This window comes from Amphiura filiformis, chromosome 9, assembly GCF_039555335.1.
Source record: "Amphiura filiformis chromosome 9, Afil_fr2py, whole genome shotgun sequence".
In the NCBI taxonomy this organism is placed as follows: Eukaryota; Metazoa; Echinodermata; class Ophiuroidea; order Amphilepidida; family Amphiuridae; genus Amphiura; species Amphiura filiformis.
The window spans coordinates 57,509,521-57,528,225 of record NC_092636.1 but is presented as its reverse complement, the minus strand read 5'-3'; positions in this window follow the sequence as shown (position 1 = coordinate 57,528,225).

The following is an 18,705-nucleotide window of genomic DNA, read 5'->3' as shown; positions in this document are numbered from 1 at the left end:
TTTCTTTCTTCATTTCTTTCTTTTTTCTTTCATTCTTTCTTAACAAATAGGGACAATAAAGCAAACATGTTTGACGCATTTTCTATTCTAAAAGTACTTCATAGTAAGAAAAGAACACAATTCCGTCACTTCAAAACACCGCCATATGATTCTCACGTTTTCTCATCACTGTACATCTTTTTCTGTCCTTTAAAGCAACACTGGATAAAGATTAATTTCTCAAAATGTTCATTTCACATTTTATGTATTCTTTTAATTTTAATTTTTAATATAAGTATAAGTTATCGACCATGGATGATTTTGTATTCCAGTAGCATGTACACATCACATTTAATTTAATTTCCTGCTTATTGTGTTTTTTAATCGAGACGCTGTATTTACTTTATATATTGTAATTTCATTCCAATAAGTGAAGCTTCAATATTATGAAATGTTCCCATTATTAGAGGCTTTGACGTGACGTCGTGACGAAATGTCCTAAAATTTAATTTCTAGGATTCTCAAATATTGCATTTGCATCAGGTTCCTACAGACAACTCGATAGCTCATTACGTCGTGACTTTTTTACCTTAGACTTAATCACAGTCTCCTAGACTGGTGATATTATAGTCTCGCTATTGCTGATGAAAGATGCAGAGCCATCTAACAATTCCGAGGGTAGAATAATTTCTTGTATTTTGATCAAAAGTGTTGAACTTTAATAATTTAACATGGCAACACTAATCATTAAATATAACACCAATGAACTTTAATGAAAGAAACTCTCTTTTAACATGGTTAAGACGTGCGTTTCGTATGTTTAGATGATCATGGTGCTAATATATATTTGGAAATTTAATAGAATAGCTTATCAACTGTTTGGCCTCACAAATCTGTGTCGATTTGTCGCACACATTGACTTCAGGATATCTTGGGTATGACATGTATGATGATCCGCTCATCTATTGCATTTGCCCTGTATTGATATCGTATTATTGAATTTATTATGATTAAAATGAAATGCTATAATTATTCTGCATTCAGCAAGACTTTAACAAAAAGGAAATTACATTTTTTTACACTTTGACACTAATTATACATTTTATCAGCTAATATGGCGAAGGCTCAAGCCGTGAGTAACATTTCTGGGTTTGCCAAATAAGAATAGAAAATATTATGATCTAAAATCCTACTGATGCACCTGTTTACGGTTTCCCATTTTATACTTCATCTATACAGCTGCAATTAATAAAGGGTTGTCCACAACATCATCAACAAGCCATCTTATTGTGACTTTCTGCAATTTTATTTTCTTCCTGCATCGGGTAAATGCCCCTAAGGTAAAATCACTGGCCAAAGCCCACACTAATTGTACACAATTATTATTTTTCTCTACAGTAAATAACATGTTCCAACATCACCCGTCTCAATTACTCACTTTGATACACATTTGAAGCACACCAAATAAATCATGATCTCTCAAGAGCATCCTTCGCACAAATTTCACACAGCATGTTCCTTAAATAGTGTAGTAGTTGTTTACATCGCCCAAGGCGAGTGATTTGTGCGCCAGTTTCTGATCAATATTGATGTTAATGGTTCCTTGTTGTCTGATGCGTATACTATGTTCGACAACATTCATTCAAGTCAATTCTGCCACTGGGCTACCCTTACACATGTATTTCATATAAAGAACATCAATTTAGTATTTGAAAGATCAATATCCCATTTTAAATTTTTTTAGGGTTAATTAAAAAATTTTCAGTTCATTCATTTTATTCTCATCCAATCATATCAGTGATAATTAGTAAACAAAAGAGTAACATTTGTAACGATGTTTTTGAATTCCGGCAATATGTCAAGGAATAGCTGATGGATTTTCTCTAGTTTATTAACATTACGGACATTAGGCCAAGTAAAAAATAAAACGTGTTTCACGTCCGAGTTTTCGAAAAAAAAAAGGAGGAGGAGGGGGCTTTTTATTTTCTATTTTTTATCGCTAAATTGGTGTAAATACCCATACTTAGAGCTGTTTTAGCGTACAATACAATAATGCCTGGAAAAAGGAGGAGGCCCTTTTTTAATTGTTGTTCTGAGAGTTACACCCCCTCCAGTGATCACAAAACCTTCCTAAAATGTTTCTTGTATCGTAACAAGGTTATAGAAAGCATTCCAACTTCCTAGACATATTTTTTGAAAAGTTATAACTGAATTTCAAAAAATAAAAATATATTTGAGGAAACCTCAAAAAAGGAAGCGGGAGGGGACGTGAAACATGTTTATTTTTTTATTTTGCCTTATAAGTAGATATATATATTACAAGAGGTTTGAAGGTAGACAAAGTGTGCTGAGGCTTGTGGGTCAACTTCTGTTTTGTCTGTGAGTAGTGCAATATAATTGTTTTTCTTTTTCTTTTCTTTTTTGGTATTGTTGTTGTTTTGTTTTGTTTTGTTTTGTTTTGTTTTGTTGTTTGTTTTTTAACGTCACTTAATTAAGTATCACGCCAATCGTTTCTAGTAGTGTTATCACCGGGTTGAAAATGTATTGATTATCATTTATTGCTTGGTGGTTAATTTAAATTCTCAATGTTGTCACATGTCACGAACCAACATGGCCACCCGTGTCTTTACATGCCTAATGATACATCTACCCTAATAACTCTATCATTTATAAAAAAGATAAAATTTGACCGATGTTTTAACTACTTTTTTACAAACGTAATCGGACTTTCTGACCAAATAACCCCCCCCCCCCCCCCCCACGAAAGGACTTTTGTTTATAGGGCTTCATCGAACTTTTGGGTTGTTCCTTTACCAACATACATAATTCAATAACAATGTGTGATACATGTAGTAGCTGAAAGAATTGCGTGACTGGCACCATCTTTTATATTTTTTTAATTAAATTAATCTTCTGCCCACTACTATTAGAGTGCAAATTTTAGAACTCAGGATAAGAATTCTATTGTTGGCATTATGCTCCATGGTGACTGAAATCCGGGAATAAAATGATAGCTTATAGAGTATCACTTTTTAGCCGAAGGATACTGATACGAGTATATATACGCAATCATATTACACTTTAACGCTTACCCGACACTCTTTCATTCCATGACAGGAAATGGCATATAGGCTAGTCATATTAAGAAAAATAAGGGGTTGACCCACCACTTATTGCAACAGAATCCATTTAAATCGCCATTCATTTTAGAAAAGCATATTTAAAAACACATCAAAAAACCCAAAATCCATGCAGTGAAACAGTGCCTAATTTGCATAAATCCAAAATGACCACTTATGCCGGGATGAAAACAAATCTTGTTAACAAACATACCAATATATTGCTCTCATCATAAGGATTCAGAAAAGGTAATAGTTCGATCAGTCTCCAACACAGAGTTCTTGAGTTATAGGTAAAAAGGAAATGACTCCCCCCTACAGTTACAAAACATTTCTTTGCGTAACTTGGTAAATAAAATACGAAACTTGCAATAAATCAAAAGGATAATAGTATCATTGTTTTGGATGTTTTGTTACATAGGTAACATCACAAAATAGGTCATGGTCAATATGGCTCAATGGAATTTAATCTTCTTTGCCATCTTACCAAGGTAACAAAACACCTGCGATATAGCAAACTATTCTTTTTATTAAATGCTTTTGTAAGCGGAATAATATGGGATCATTTGATAAAATCAGAGAATTTTTCACATTTTGTCTCCATGTGGAGTTCAAATATTGACATTTTACCTGTTCCTCTATAACTCAAGAAACGTTCATCGGAGATAGGTCAAACTTTCCTTTTTTTCTGAATCCTTATGACATTGGTATGGTTTTAGCAAGATTTGACAAAATATGAAATGTCACCCCTGCATAAGCGGCTATTATTTTTGGATTTATGCAAATTACACACTGTTCCCCTACTTGGGATTACTTGGGAGTTTGCGAGACTTTTGATATGTTTTTGTGTGAGCTTGTAGGAGATGGACGCGTGCAAAATGGATTCTGTTAGTAGTGGGTGATTTTTTTTATTTGACTAGCCTAATACAATTCTACATGCTTATACCGTATTATAGTTCAATAGTTGAGCTTATTTCCGATGCGATTCCTTTTGTAAATAAAACATCTGAGTAGGAGCGTCACGAATTCTGTGATGTCGATGTGTTACGTTGCTAAGCCCATTACAGGAAGGCGATGTATCATGTTTAACAGGTTCTTTGCTAACGATACAGATAAACTTACTTAAATTGTATATATGAAACCGAACACTGATCTTTATAGCAGATAGTACCCGAGGTCCATACTTTCTGTTGTTGCTGGAGGGTTTCTTAGATTTTTCGACCCGTTTTTAGCGAGACTATAGCGCTAGTCCCGAAACTCCCACTAAGGGTTTCAAATCCCAACAATGACTCTCTCCAGGGATACAAAAGTATCACCAGGGATATTAAATTCACCTCTTTCAGCCGCTAAATGTGTATCAAATTTTCGGATTCCATGCCCAGGTATCTCATTTTTTGGAAAAAAAATTAACATATTGTGACTTGTTGACTTTCAGAAGTCGTTTCTGGCACAATTATTGTCATATTTGTGCACTTGGTCTTATAGGGGGACTTCATTTAAACTCCCGGCGAAAACTAGTCTCGTTAGGGATATGTCTTTACACAAACCTGGTCCCGCTAGGGGTATATTTTTTTACTTAAAACTAGTCCCAGGATGGGTTACCTCAGGACAGGAACCCTGGACCTAGCATGGGTTTCCAGACAAAAACTTGAGACCCCTGGGCTGTTAGATGTCAAAATGATCAAAGGACACTAAGTGTGCAACTGCTGTCTTCCTATTGTTTTATTGTCTTGCTCGATCATTTCAACTATGTGATACAGGGTGTCCCAGAAAAAAAAAAAAACCCTCATGGGGCCCTGTTTTGCTACTATTTTAGCAAAGTTGATCAAATATATTTTGATAGGTAGGTTAATCTTTAGCTTTAATAAACCAATATCGGCTCAAAACTTTTGTTTTTAACTCTATCCACAGAGAAGGTTTGGCTACGTCAAAGATGGGAAAGGGATACACTTACCATGCATGGATAGCAAACATTCCTCAATGATAGGTTTATAAAATAACAACTTTATTTAGGAAGTGGGCTTTACCAGTAGGCTTATGGGCTATAGATTGTGTTCAGTGTCATTATTTTGTGGGCAGAATAGATGTGGGTTGGGATTTCTTTTACTATAATTTATTTATTTTATCTTATCTTATTTTATTTCATTTTATTTTATTCATCTAGCAATTAACAACAATTAGCAACAAATTGGGGTCTGCTGAGCTGACAGGGAACACTGGACGAAACAGAAGAGCACTGTCGCCACAAGGCGCAGCGCTCCCAACTCAGCGGACCACACGCATACAAATCTTATTGAAACAAAAATACAAAAAAGGCATCAATACAAACAAATAATAGCAACAAAAACGGCGACTTCTTTACGGGCGATACGACGTGCTTTTTGATACCATTAAAAAATACATACAATAACTTATTTTTTCTTTGTTATTTATGTCTTTTTGTTTTATGTTTCTTACTTCCTTACTTTGCTGTTTCTTGCTTTCTCTTTATTTAAAAGGTAATCCCTGAAAAGGGCATATTGATTTGTTTTTGGTTCTCCTGAAGTGATTTTACTGTGTTGCTCTGTCCTCTACCTGGTTGCCTCCTTGACGAATACAGGTTTCGGCGCGCATCAATTGCGTTGCGTACCGTCCTTGTGCGCAGGATACTTGCGAATTAAGTGCAGCAGTAATAAGGTTGTGAAAATCTTGGAGGCTGGCTAATGGTCCAATCTCATAGACGTCGCTTTGGATTTTGCTCCAAAGGAGAAACTCAAGTTGTTTGAGGTTTGGAGATCTTGCAGGCCACTCCACTGCATGTTCCATCCCAACCAATCTTTGACGTAGCCAAGCCTCGATAGAGTGAAAAACGGTTACATTTCTTTAAGATCTTCCAAACTTGTGAGCTGATTAAAACAATTATTTTGATTTATTAAAGCTAACGATTTTAAAAGGTTTCATAACATACCAAAAACATTTGATCAACTTTTCAGGAATAGAAGAAAATAAGGGCGCAATGTAGGTACTGTTTTTACTGGGACACCGGTATATTATATCTTCTTTTTTTTTTTGTGATATCTGTTTTCTGATTTTTAACATTAAAACTTACGTTCAACAATCTCATCTTCAAATTAGCACATTTGCCAAGAGCAAACAAACTATACAGGCTCGTGAGGGGTAGACTGAAAAACCCTACGCACCACACCGCCGCCCCACCGTGGGTATACCGTTGAACAAATGGTATCAACATATTAAAAAATAACTCCCCCCTAAAATTACAAAACAATTTTTCGGATAACTTGACATACATGTTGTTGATTTGAAAAACTTAAATACCTGTGAATAGAGAAAACATTTTCTAACCTACCAAAGTTCTCCCGTTTCAAAATGATTTTTTTAGTCAAAAATAATCACATTTTCCAAAAATAATGCTCTCAGAAAAAGTTGCATATTTCAACATCCTATACCATGTATAGTATACATGTAATGTACAAAAAAGTTCTGGATATCAACGTGATCAATGTTTTGATTGACAAAACCAAGTGAAATTATTAACTCACTGTAATATATAGTTCGTCCGACGCATCGGAGGATTTCATCAGGTATGACTGACCTGGTCATCTGATCCACTGGAGACTGGTTTCCGGTGTTGCTTAGACTCATTACCAGTCTTTAAAAGTTTACAGGCATCGTTCTGGTGCCGTGATGGGCAGCCCGGTCAGCCCTATTATAGCAAATTTATTCATAGAGTTCATGGAACAGCAGGATATTGCGACCGCGCCCATTCAATGTAAGCCACGCCTTTAGCGCCGATATATTGATAATGTTCTCGAAATAATCAACAATGGTCAAGTGTAAAATTCCACCGACCAGTAACATACCAAAAGTAACAGACCAAATCAGCAATATCTGATCATGTTGCACGGGCCAACCATGTAATGAATTGGGATGAATCAACGATCCTTGGGCGGGAACATGACAGGAGGTCTAGAGAAGTTCGGGAAGCCATGGAGATAAGAAGAAGGGGGAGCAAGACCTGCAACAGAGAGAGAGGTGGGCACATACTTCCTAATCCACTTTTACGCCCGACTTTTAAAGACTGGTGATGAGTCTAAGCAACACCGGAAACCAGTCTCAATTGGATCAGATGACAAGATCAGCCATACCTGATCAAGTCCTCCGACGCGTAGGACGTAAGCAAAAAAGCCAGTACGTTTATAGAGTTTAATTTTCTGTAGAACATTTCGTGTTGCTGTGAATATAAACGCATCTAAGATAAGAAATAAATATAGTTAAATAGGTACAAGACTTGGCCTCATAAAACTGCGTACTTGCTTGCTTGCTTCCTTGCTTATTGACCAAAACCTCGGCAAAAGAATTTGCCAGGGATTCAATGGCGATGACAAAAATGTTAACTTAGATCATAGATCCAGAACTGGTGGCACGCAACACTTGTGGCGTAGTGCCGCATCCCTCACTGTGCACTGAGGCTAGTAAGGGAGAAGAAGTCGTACTTTATAACTTTGATTAATTAAAACATCGTGTCCAAAGTGAGCCTTCTTAAGCCATATAAAAAGGGCTAAAAATCCACTTTATATAGTTATGAGGAAATTGCTGCTTTTTAAAATAAGGATGTTGCACTTCTTTGACTTTATTTTCTTCTTAACTTTACTTTATTCTATGCCAAATGAAAGTTACCATACGTGATGCGATCAAGCAAAATCAGTCGGAACTCGGAAATATTGATTTTGAGATATAACCACACAAAGGAAATATTTCCTTTTGTTTCCTGTTGTTTTGGAAACTCTTTAATTGCTCATATCTTTGGAACTGGTTGTTCAATTTCAATGGGGTTTCCTGTAAAATGCAGCTTTGTAAATGCTTTTTTCTATCCTATAAGAAACTGAAAATTTAATACTTCCGAGTTCCGACTGATTTTGCTTGATCGCATCACATAAACGGTTCCAAAAAAATATGATTAAGAACACTCCTATCGATGATTTACCACAACGAAAACACCTTTTAACCAATTGTGACTTAAAATAGTGAATTATATTCAAATTTACATGTTGATTCAGATATTGCACACATTTGAAATGAGTATTTTGTAACTCTCTTTCATGATCTGAGCATAACTCAATTTCGACAAAAAGTGGATTTAATTTGATTACCGGGACGTTTGTAAGAGCCCAATACGTAACAAAATCCCAGTACGTATCAATTTGATACGTATTGGGCTCAACCTCTTCTACCTAGAACAAAAAGTGGCAAAAAATAATTCATACCGCCCAATACGTAACAAAACTAAAATTTGATTAAAATTACTTTATTCATACTCCCTCCCTCTGTAGTGGTTTTTGTTACGTATTGGGCTCTATACATTTTTTGTTACGTATTGGGCTCCGGTTGTTTTTCAAGCAAATTATGGATATTATGTGCATGTGTTTTTATAGAAGTACTTTTATATTGACCCAGTAACTCATTTTGAGTCTTTCTAGAACAAAATATTTGACAGTGTTTTATCTCTAGACTTGGAATTTATTTGTTACGTATTGGCCTCTGGTTATTTTAAAAGGACATTATCATGATTAAATGCATGTTTTTGTTATAGAATTACTTTATATTGACTCAGTAAATCCTTTTGAGTCATTTTGAGTCTTTCTAGAAAAAAAAATTTGACAGTGTTTTTTCTCTAGACTTAGAATTTTTTGTTACGTATTGGGCTCTGGTTATTTGTAAAGCAAATTATGGGTTTTAGGTGCATGTTTTTGTTATAGAATTACTTTATATTGACTCAGTAAATCCTTTTGAGTCATTTTGAGTCTTTCAAGAAAATTATTTTTTACAGTGTTTTTTCTCTAGACTTAGAATTTTTTTGTTACGTATTGGTCTCTGGTTATTGTGGTGATTAGTTGCATTTTTTGTTTGCTATAAACTTACTTTATATTGACCCGGTAACTCATTTTGAGTCATTTTGAATAATTCTAGAACAAAGCTGATTATGGTTATTAGGTGCATGTTTTTGTTATAGAATTACTTTATATTGACTCAGTAACTCATTTTGAGTCATTTTGAGTCTTCTAGACAAAAATTTGACAGTGTTTTTTCTTTAGACATAGAATTTTTCTTGTTACGTATTGGCTCTGGTTATTTTTAAAGCAAATTATGGTTATTAGTGCGTGTTTATGTTATAGAATTACTTTATATTGACCCAGTAACTCATTTTGAGTCATTTGTGACTCTTTCTAGAGTCATTTTGAGTATTTTTAGAACAAAATATTTGTCAGTGTTTTTCGGCTGGATTTTTTTTTGTTACGTATTGGGCTCTATACATTTTTTATGCGTTTTGGAGGTTACAGTGTCGGAAAAGCTCTTTTATCCGGATTTGTTCGCATATATGGAAATGACTTGACCTCCGGTTAATATTTATCGAAAAAAAAAACAATTCGAGTGGGTCTAATTTTTTTGTTACGTATTGGGCTCTATACATTCTTTATGCGTTACACGGTCGGTAAAGCTCTTTTATCATACCACTAAGGTAAACATCAAAGAACACCGCTAACCTGATATATTTTCGTATCTAGTCAGTGAGTGCGTATTTAACGCTTTATATCTAGTCAGTGAGAGCGTATTTTGCAAGGCCGATACGCGTGTACGGCGAGGTACGCGTATAAAGGCGAATCGCGTAAACCGGGCGCGTAAAATGCACGCAACCTGTAATACGCGGAACAGTCACCTATTTTTTGTAATATTTGTCCTATTTAGCAGGAATTAAAATGTTTAAAAACGAAATGATTTCAATATTTAGAATGACTTAGTGGTATGATAAATTCGTTATTAGGTTCAGCCTCGGTATGGTACGGGAAATTATCGTGCGCTCAGTGTCATATTGGGTTCAGCCTTCGGCTTCACCCAGTATGACACTTCTCGCACGATAATTTCCCGTACCATACCTCCGCTTCACCTAATAACTAATATTATCCGGATTTTTCGCATATATGGACATGACCTGACCTCCAGTTAATATTTATCGAACAAAAAAAAATTCGAGTGGGTCTAATTTTTTTGTTACGTATTGGGCTCTTTACATTTTTTATGTATTTTGGAGGTTACACTGTCGGAAAAGCTCTTTTATCCGGATTTTTTCGCATGTATGGAAATGACTTGACCTCCGGTTAATATTTATCGAAGAAAGAAAACAATTCGAGTGGGTCTAATTTTTTGTTACGTATTGGGCTCTATACATTTTTTATGTGCTTTGGAGGTTAGACTGTCGGTAAAGCTCTTTTATCCGGATTTTTCGCATATATGGACATGAGCTGACCTCCAGTTAATATTTATCGAAGAAAGAAAAAAAATTCGAGTGGGTCTAATTTTTTGTTACGTATTGGGCTCTATACATTTTTATGTCTTTTGGAGGTTACACTGTCGGTAAAGCTCTTTTATCCGGATTTTTTCGCATATATGGACATGAGCTGACCTCCAGTTAATATTTATCGAAGAAAGAAAACAATTCGAGTGGGTCTAATTTTTTGTTACGTATTGGGCTCTATACATTTTTTTATGTGTTTTGGAGGTTACACTGTCGGAAAAGCTCTTTTATCCGGATTTTTTCGCATATATGGAAATAACTTGACCCCCAGTTAATATTTATCGAAGAAAGAAAACAATTCGAGTGGGTCTAATTTTTTGTTACGTATTGGGCTCTTTACATTTTTTATGCGTTTTGGAGGTTACACTGTCGGAAAAGCTCTTTATCCGGATTTTTTCGCATATATGGACATGACCTGACCTCCATTTAATATTTATCGAAGAAAGAAAAAATTCGAGTGGGTCTAATTTTTTGTTACGTATTGGGCTCTATACATTCTTTATGCGTTACACGGTCGGTAAAGCTCTTTTATCCGGATTTTTTTGCATATATGGACAGTTAATATTTATCGAAGAAAGAAAAAATTCGAGTGGGTCTAATTTTTTGTTACGTATTGGGCTCTATACATTTTTTATGTGTTTTGGAGGTTACACTGTCGGAAAAGCTCTTTTATCCGGATTTTTTCGCATATATGGAAATGACTTGACCTCCAGTTAATATTTTATCGAAGAAAGAAAAAAATTCGAGTGGGTCTAATTTTTTGTTACGTATTGGGCTCTTTACATTTTTTATGCGTTTTGGAGGTTACACTGTCGGAAAAGCTCTTTTATCCGGATTTTTTCGCATATATGGACATGACCTGACCTCCATTTAATATTTATCGAAGAAAGAAAAAAAATTCGAGTGGGTCTAATTTTTTGTTACGTATTGGGCTCTATACATTCTTTATGCGTTACACGGTCGGTAAAGCTCTTTTATCCGGATTTTTCGCATATATGGACATGACCTGACCTCCAGTTAATATTTATCGAAGAAAGAAAAAAATTCGAGTGGGTCTAATTTTTTGTTACGTATTGGGCTCTTCACATTTGTTATGTGTTTTGGAGGTTACACTGTCGGAAAAGCTCTTTTATCCGGATTTGTTCGCATATATGGACATGACTTGACCTCCGGTTAATATTTAACGAAGAAAGAAAAAAAATTCGAGTGGGTCTAATTTTTTGTTACGTATTGGGCTCTCTACATTGTAATGCGTTTTGGAGGTTACATTGTCGGAAAAGCTCTTATTCGGATTTTTTTTGCATATATGGACATGACCTGACCTCCAGTTAATATTTATAGAAGAAAAAAAAAATTCGAGTGGGTCTAATTTTTTGTTACGTTATGCGTTTTGGAGGTTACTCTGTCGGAAAAGTTCTTTTATCCGGATTTTTTTCTCAAGGAGTTACTTGATTTGATCTCTGATTAATATTTATTTATTGAAGAAACAGGAAGTACCGACTATTTCTTTTAAAGGCGCATATTGGAATGTCATCTTTCCCTGGGTAAGATCTGACACCAGGCCAGCCCATGGCCCGAGGGTAACATGATTAGTTTGTTTTACCTTGAAGGCAAGGATAGTCTTGCAAAGATGGGCTAACTTTCCCCTAGGCCCTAGGAGTACAAGTTCACAGATTGTGTTATGTTATGCGTTTGGAGGTTTGCATGTCAAAAAATGGGGTTTATAGGATTTTTTGGTTTCATGGTTCGACTTCATTTGATATCCCATTAATATTAATCATAGACAAAAATTATTCCATTTGTACTTGAAATGACTTCTCAGGGCAATCGGCTATCTTCAGTAGATATCACTGGCTATCTTCAGCAGATAGCACTAACTTTATATAGCCAACAGCTATCTTCACTAGTTAGATAGTAATGATTTCGCAGATATTTATTTGATAGCACTGACTTCACATTGCCATATCGGTTATCTTCAGTAGACATGGTAGATAGTAATGACTTCACAGAGCAGTCAACTATCTTCATTTCATAGCACCGTCAGCTTTTCTAAGTAGATAGCAATGACTCCACAGAGCCATCAGCTAACATCAGTAGATATCAAAGACTTAACTTAGTCATCAGCTATATTCAGTAGATAGCAATGATTTCAGAGAGCCATCAGCTAACATCAGTAGATAGCAATGACTTCACATAGTCATCAGCTATCTTCAGTAGATAGCAATGACTTTAATAGTCATCAGCTACATTCAGTAGATATTAATGACTTATCATAGCCATCAGCTATCTTCAGTAGATAATAATGACATCACATATACATTACCTAACTTCAGTAGATAACAATGACTTCATAGAGCCAGCAGCTATCGTGAATAGATAGCAATAACTTCACATAGCCATCTAGCAAAGTAAGCAGGGGCGTCGTTAGACCAATCGCATTGGGGGGGTATACGGCATATTTTGCCGACGGAAATATTTTGGTCTGTCTAATACAATTGTGAATTGTAGATCCCAAATTTATTTTTTCGCCAGGGCGCTCAAGAATCTAAAAGGTGTGGGTGGGTGGGGGTGTGTGTGTGTGTGTGTGGGGGGGGGGGGGGGGGGGGGTGTGTGATAATCAAAATTTTTCCTCAATATTTTTTTTTCATTATTAACTACTTTTACAATAACAATATTGTATAACAACAACTTCCGCACATTGGCTTTTGTAATCTGCCGACAATCCTATGTTTTGCCGACAACCGTCACTTTTACCGACAACATTAAGAATTGGAGGAGGACTACCACCCCCACCCCCTTCTAGCGGCAGCCCGCATAATTACGTCACCGCAATCAAAAAGGAATGACTGGGCACCATACTAGCATATATTCATTCCTTCCTAGTTTCCGGCATGTTTTTGTCCTTTTGGGGCGTCCTCTTTCATGATATATCTTTTAATTTTCTCTGTTTAATGATGAACGTAACGTTTATACTAAAAAACCATATATAGTTTATTGGTAAATGACCGATTTTGTTTGGAACATAAATCGCATGTGCTCAAAATGGTTTGTGGCCGAATTGGCGTGGGACCGAATTGTTTTGGGTGCGAATCGACCTGGCCCTCAGGACGGGTATGGTCGAGGACTCAGGGAAGGTAATATGGATTCTGCTTAAGGGGTATAATACCATGATTTTGATCAGTATCCCTCTTCTTTTTTTGTTGCAAATTTATGAAGTACATAATTTATTCTCTTTAAGTAGAGTACATGAATAGAATACATTAAATTCTTTGTTATACTATCTATAGAAAACTTATTCAGCAATGCATGCTAAATAACACTGAATAAATTAAATAAACTTTTCCACAATGGATGCATAGTCAATTTAATACTAAGTACCTTCTATAATGTGTTGTTAGGAAAAGAGATTTAAAAAGGCTATATGTCATCATAGGTCAGGTTATAGGTCACTTGGTTCAGGTCAAATTTAGGCATCCATTTTGAAAACTTGTGATAGTCTGTGATATCATAATGAGGCATCAATTTTGATATTTTGTCTTTTACTGGATATAATATTGAAAAGGTGTGAGGTGGATATACTAAAATACCTTGGGATGTAAATGGTGAGTACAATTCAGATTGCCTAGTTGAGATGGATTGGACACATAAATATAAAATAGTTACCAAAATCACAAAGGTGAAGCTTACGAAAAACTACCTAATATGGTGGTATAGGTGACAAGAAATACAATTTTTTTTCAACATTGCTGTAGTGTGGTTGTGGTAACCTGTTACCTATGGCTTAATTAAGTTTCAGTGAAATAATGTCGCAAGTTAAAAAGTATAGCTCAAAATTGAAAATAGAAGCATTTTAACCAGTTTGTTTTTTGATAGGTGTGGAGTTCATGTGAAGTTCATGAAGTCATAAAATAAATCAGGAACCGCTTATTCCCATTTTACATATCAACATTATTTCCCTAATGTGTTAGCAACACATATCCAAAATTTTAACGAAATCCGATGATAGTAAGCTTTCCAAAATGAAGTGAATTTAAAACACCAGTGATGTACCACCTTTTGGCTTCTACCTTTAAAAGCATGTAAGTTATATTGATCTACCAAAAAACGTTGACAACGTAAAGAAATCAGCAAGTTTAAAAAACCCACCTCGGCTCACTTTTTGAAACTTGGTCCCATTTGTAAAAGGTACTGATTTAAACGTTATCATATTTATATAAATTTAAAACATTTCCAGAAGTGTTATGTATCTTTAATGTGCAGATGCGATATTAATTTGTAAGCTTTCTGGAACGACCTGAAAGGTTATTATCTTGTTCTTGCACGGTAAGCCAATATCCTATTGTGTTTTGTTTTATAATAATCATGATTAATGATTGAATTAAACAAATAACACGTAGGCTTGTAATCTTGTTGGAAACGCTGTGTTCTGTTGAAATAAAATAAAAACACTGATTTGCTGTTGGTGTTTAAAATGGGACCAAGTTTCAAAAAGTGAGCCGAGGTGGGTTTTTTTAAACTTGCTGATTTCTTTACGTTGTCAACGTTTTTTGGTAGATTTCTTTTCTTTTTATGAATGTAGCCAAGCAGTTCTAAGCTTAGAAAGTCATCAGGTTAGGATGTGCTCCATAAAACAAATAAAACGAAAAATAGATGTTTGAAGTTGCAATTCTGGATTCATGACAATATATAATTAAACAAAACTTTATCAGTCGTTTATTTTTAAAACTTGCTTGTCACACGTGACTGTAATGTTAAGAGGCGTACACAATGATCAATATATATTTTAATATATTTTAATTATTCAAGGCAACGTAAATATGTAAAGAAAATGTAAATATGAACAACACACACCCAATGTTGACAATGCCAAAGAGACACAGAGAGTAAGTCCGATTTAGGCCTACTTCAAGTCGGAACTGGTAAATGCGCATTATATTTAAGCCTATACTACGGAAGCGTCTAAATGCCCCGAGTAGGCAATATAATCGTGTTTTAATGTTTGTGGTTCTTTGTAGCCCTGCGGGGCAACCTAGTTCGATATTCCTATTAAGCGGCGGTTGTCGGCGATCTTTCGTGCTTTGTGGTTTTCATCAAGCCCTGCCCTCTATCGGGAGCTAATTTATAGTTTAAGCTTGTTGGATATCCATTTCGTGGTTTCTGGTTCTTTGTAGCCATGTGGGGCAATCTAGTTGCATATCCAAATTTCGCTGTTTTTTGGTTCTTTATAGCCCTGCGGGGCAATCTAGTTGGATATCAATATTGAGCTGCAGTTGTTGTTGATCTTTCGCGGTTTGTGGTCTTAATTTGTTGGATATCCATATTTCGCGGTTTGTGGTTCTTTATAATCTGGCTTGTTGGATATCCATATTTCGTGGCTTGTGGTTCTTTATAGCCCTGCGGGCAATCTAGTTGGATATCAATATTGAGCGGCAGTTGTTGTTGATCTTTCGCGGTTTGTGGTCTTAATTTGTTGGATATCCATATTTCGCGGATTGTGGTTCTTTATAATCGATAGGCCTGTGGGAAATCTGGTTGGATATCCAAATTGCGCGGTTTGTGGTTCTTTGTAGCCCTGCGGGGCAATCTAGTTGGATATCCCTATTAAGCGGCGATTGTCGACGATCTTTCGCGGTTTGTGATTTTAATTTCCCTTATCAAGCCCTGCCCTCTATCGGGAGCTAATTTATAGTTTACGCTTGTTGGATATCCATATTTCGTGGTGTGTGATTCTTTATAGCCCTGCAGGGCAATCTAGTATATATCAAAATTTCGCGGTTTGTGGTTCTTTATAGCCCTGTGGGGAAATCTAGTTGGATAACAATATTCAGCGGCAGTTGTTGGCGATCTTTCGCTGTTTGTGATTTTAATTTGTGACAATTTATAATAACTTATTCCAAATATAATTTCAGTCTGAGCTGTGAACAGAGTCACTGATAAATATGTTTTAAATGACGAAGATATCATGATAGTCAGGCATGGTGAAAGCATCTGGATGGTGAATGTAGGCCCTAGGCCTAAATGTGAATAAAAAATCAAACATGTTTGTTTGATGAAAAAAATATAATATCACAATAGCAATGGATGTTCGAAATGGTGTTATTCTTGATTTATGACAATAAATTGTTTAATAAAACATTAAAAAAAAGGTGGTGGGAAGTTTCGAACTTGGGCAAAACTTCATAAGTGGATTAGAAGCCCGTGGCCTTAACCACTTCGCCACGGGGACGTCCCGATATAACGACGTGTGAAAGTGGAGTATTTATTAATATGAATGTATGCTGTGGTCCGGAAAGAATAAAAGAATTGTGAAAAACTTGATTTTTTGGCGAATGGGATCCAGAATTTGTATGTATGGTATCCAGGAAAATGCTAGGGTATATTTTGAAAGTGAATCTCAAAAAGTAGTGCGACAGTGACAGCCATGTATGGCTGTAGCAGTGACGAAAGATTCTGGATATCAGTATGATTAGCTATGATTTTACACTAATTTTGGCTATAAAATACCGCGTGAAATAATACAAGAATGTTTGTTTATTATCAAACAATCGGATCGACTGTAAGATTGGTGTAACTTTTGAATTAATGAGTTATTAAAATATTACACTTTGGACAGTAAATAAGATTTAGCATGGTTTTAGATATATTTTGTACCCAGCGAAAAATATCACAGAACAATAGCGTTTTGTTTCGTGTAAATATAGTCCGCGGTGCATCTGTTTATTCTTCTTTATCAGTCGTTTTTTTTTAAAACTTGCTGGTCATGCTACCGCTTGACTCTAATACCGATGCCACCAATAGAACGAGAAGATTTACCCCTTCATTTTGCATACCACTTTGTCCAATTGTTTTTCTCATTTCTTCACAAAATGCAAAAAAAATGCAATGGGTGTAGTAGTACCCCTTTAAAACCTTTTTTTGCAAATTTGTTGTATGTTTACACATGTGCCAAACTTTCAGACAAATTTGGTGTGATTGCAGGACAACATAATAGAAAATCTATGATTTTCACACATTTCAGATTTTTGCAGTATTTAGGGAGCGGTCATTATTTAATTACGCCAGCAAGGGGGGGATGGAGGATTTCCATATTTTTTCTCGATTTTTTACGTTCCCCCTTTCAGGTTCTCCCACCAATCAGGTAAAAAATATTGATGTTCTCCTCTCCTAACTAAAAACAAGTCCTTGGTCTTTTTTGTTTTTGATTTGTTTTTATCGAATGCTTTCGGTTGACACTTGTACTGGTTCTCACATTATCCAGTCAGAATGTTACAGCACTAAAATCATAGATTTACTTTTTAGAGTTAACAAGTCGCTGTACACCTGATCATGTGATGCCGCGATGTAGGCCTACAAAAGTATAAAAACAAGTTGGAAATTATTATGGAGGGAATGACGTTTCTTGCTTCCCTTTGAACATGAAATTGCTGCAAGAATATCATGGGCGTGCCCAAAGACATCGACAGGGGGTCCAGGGGACTCAATGCTAGGCCTCTGTCTGGGTCCAGAGCCTCAGTGGGAAAGCCCCTCCCCCCCCGGAAAATTGACATTCTGCTGTGATTTAGAAAACTAATAATGGTTAAAGGCATATGGCCTATAAAGTTAGGCGCACCAGGTGCATAACAGGAGGCCAGAGGGGGGGGGGGGGGGACGGATTCCAGAAAAATGGATTCTCTTCTTCTTAATTTGATTCCTGGTTGACCCAGGCGGCGGATGACATGATCGAGGCGGCAACTTGTGAAACCGCCCGGCCGTATGGCATTTTCCAATATACTCAGTTAGTTTTGTGGGGTTCATTATCGAACCCCAACGGTTTTAGCTTGTATTTATATTATTTATCAACATAGGCCTATTTGTTTGTGATATTTCAAGCGTTTTAAAATTTCAAAATAATCCCATTCAATTACACGGTTGACGATGAAAATTTACTGAATTTAGAGAATGCAATGCGGCCACCACCTGGGTTGGCATGTTGGAATGCAATGCGGCCACCACCACCAAGTGTTTGTGGGGAGTGAAAATGTTTATCATTTGGTGTCGGTTTCACCAAAGTATTGTCTTTTTTGGAATGAGCTAACAAAAATATAGACCAATTTAGTCAGTTTTGGCGATATTAGCAACTTGAAAAAAAATTGACTAATTATTTTTGAAATTTTAGGTTAAAGCAATAAAAAGGGGTCAGCGGATATGCATGGGGGGTAGTAACTTTGCAGCTTTGTCCCAAAAATGTAATTTATACATGGTAAATGTTTGCAAAAT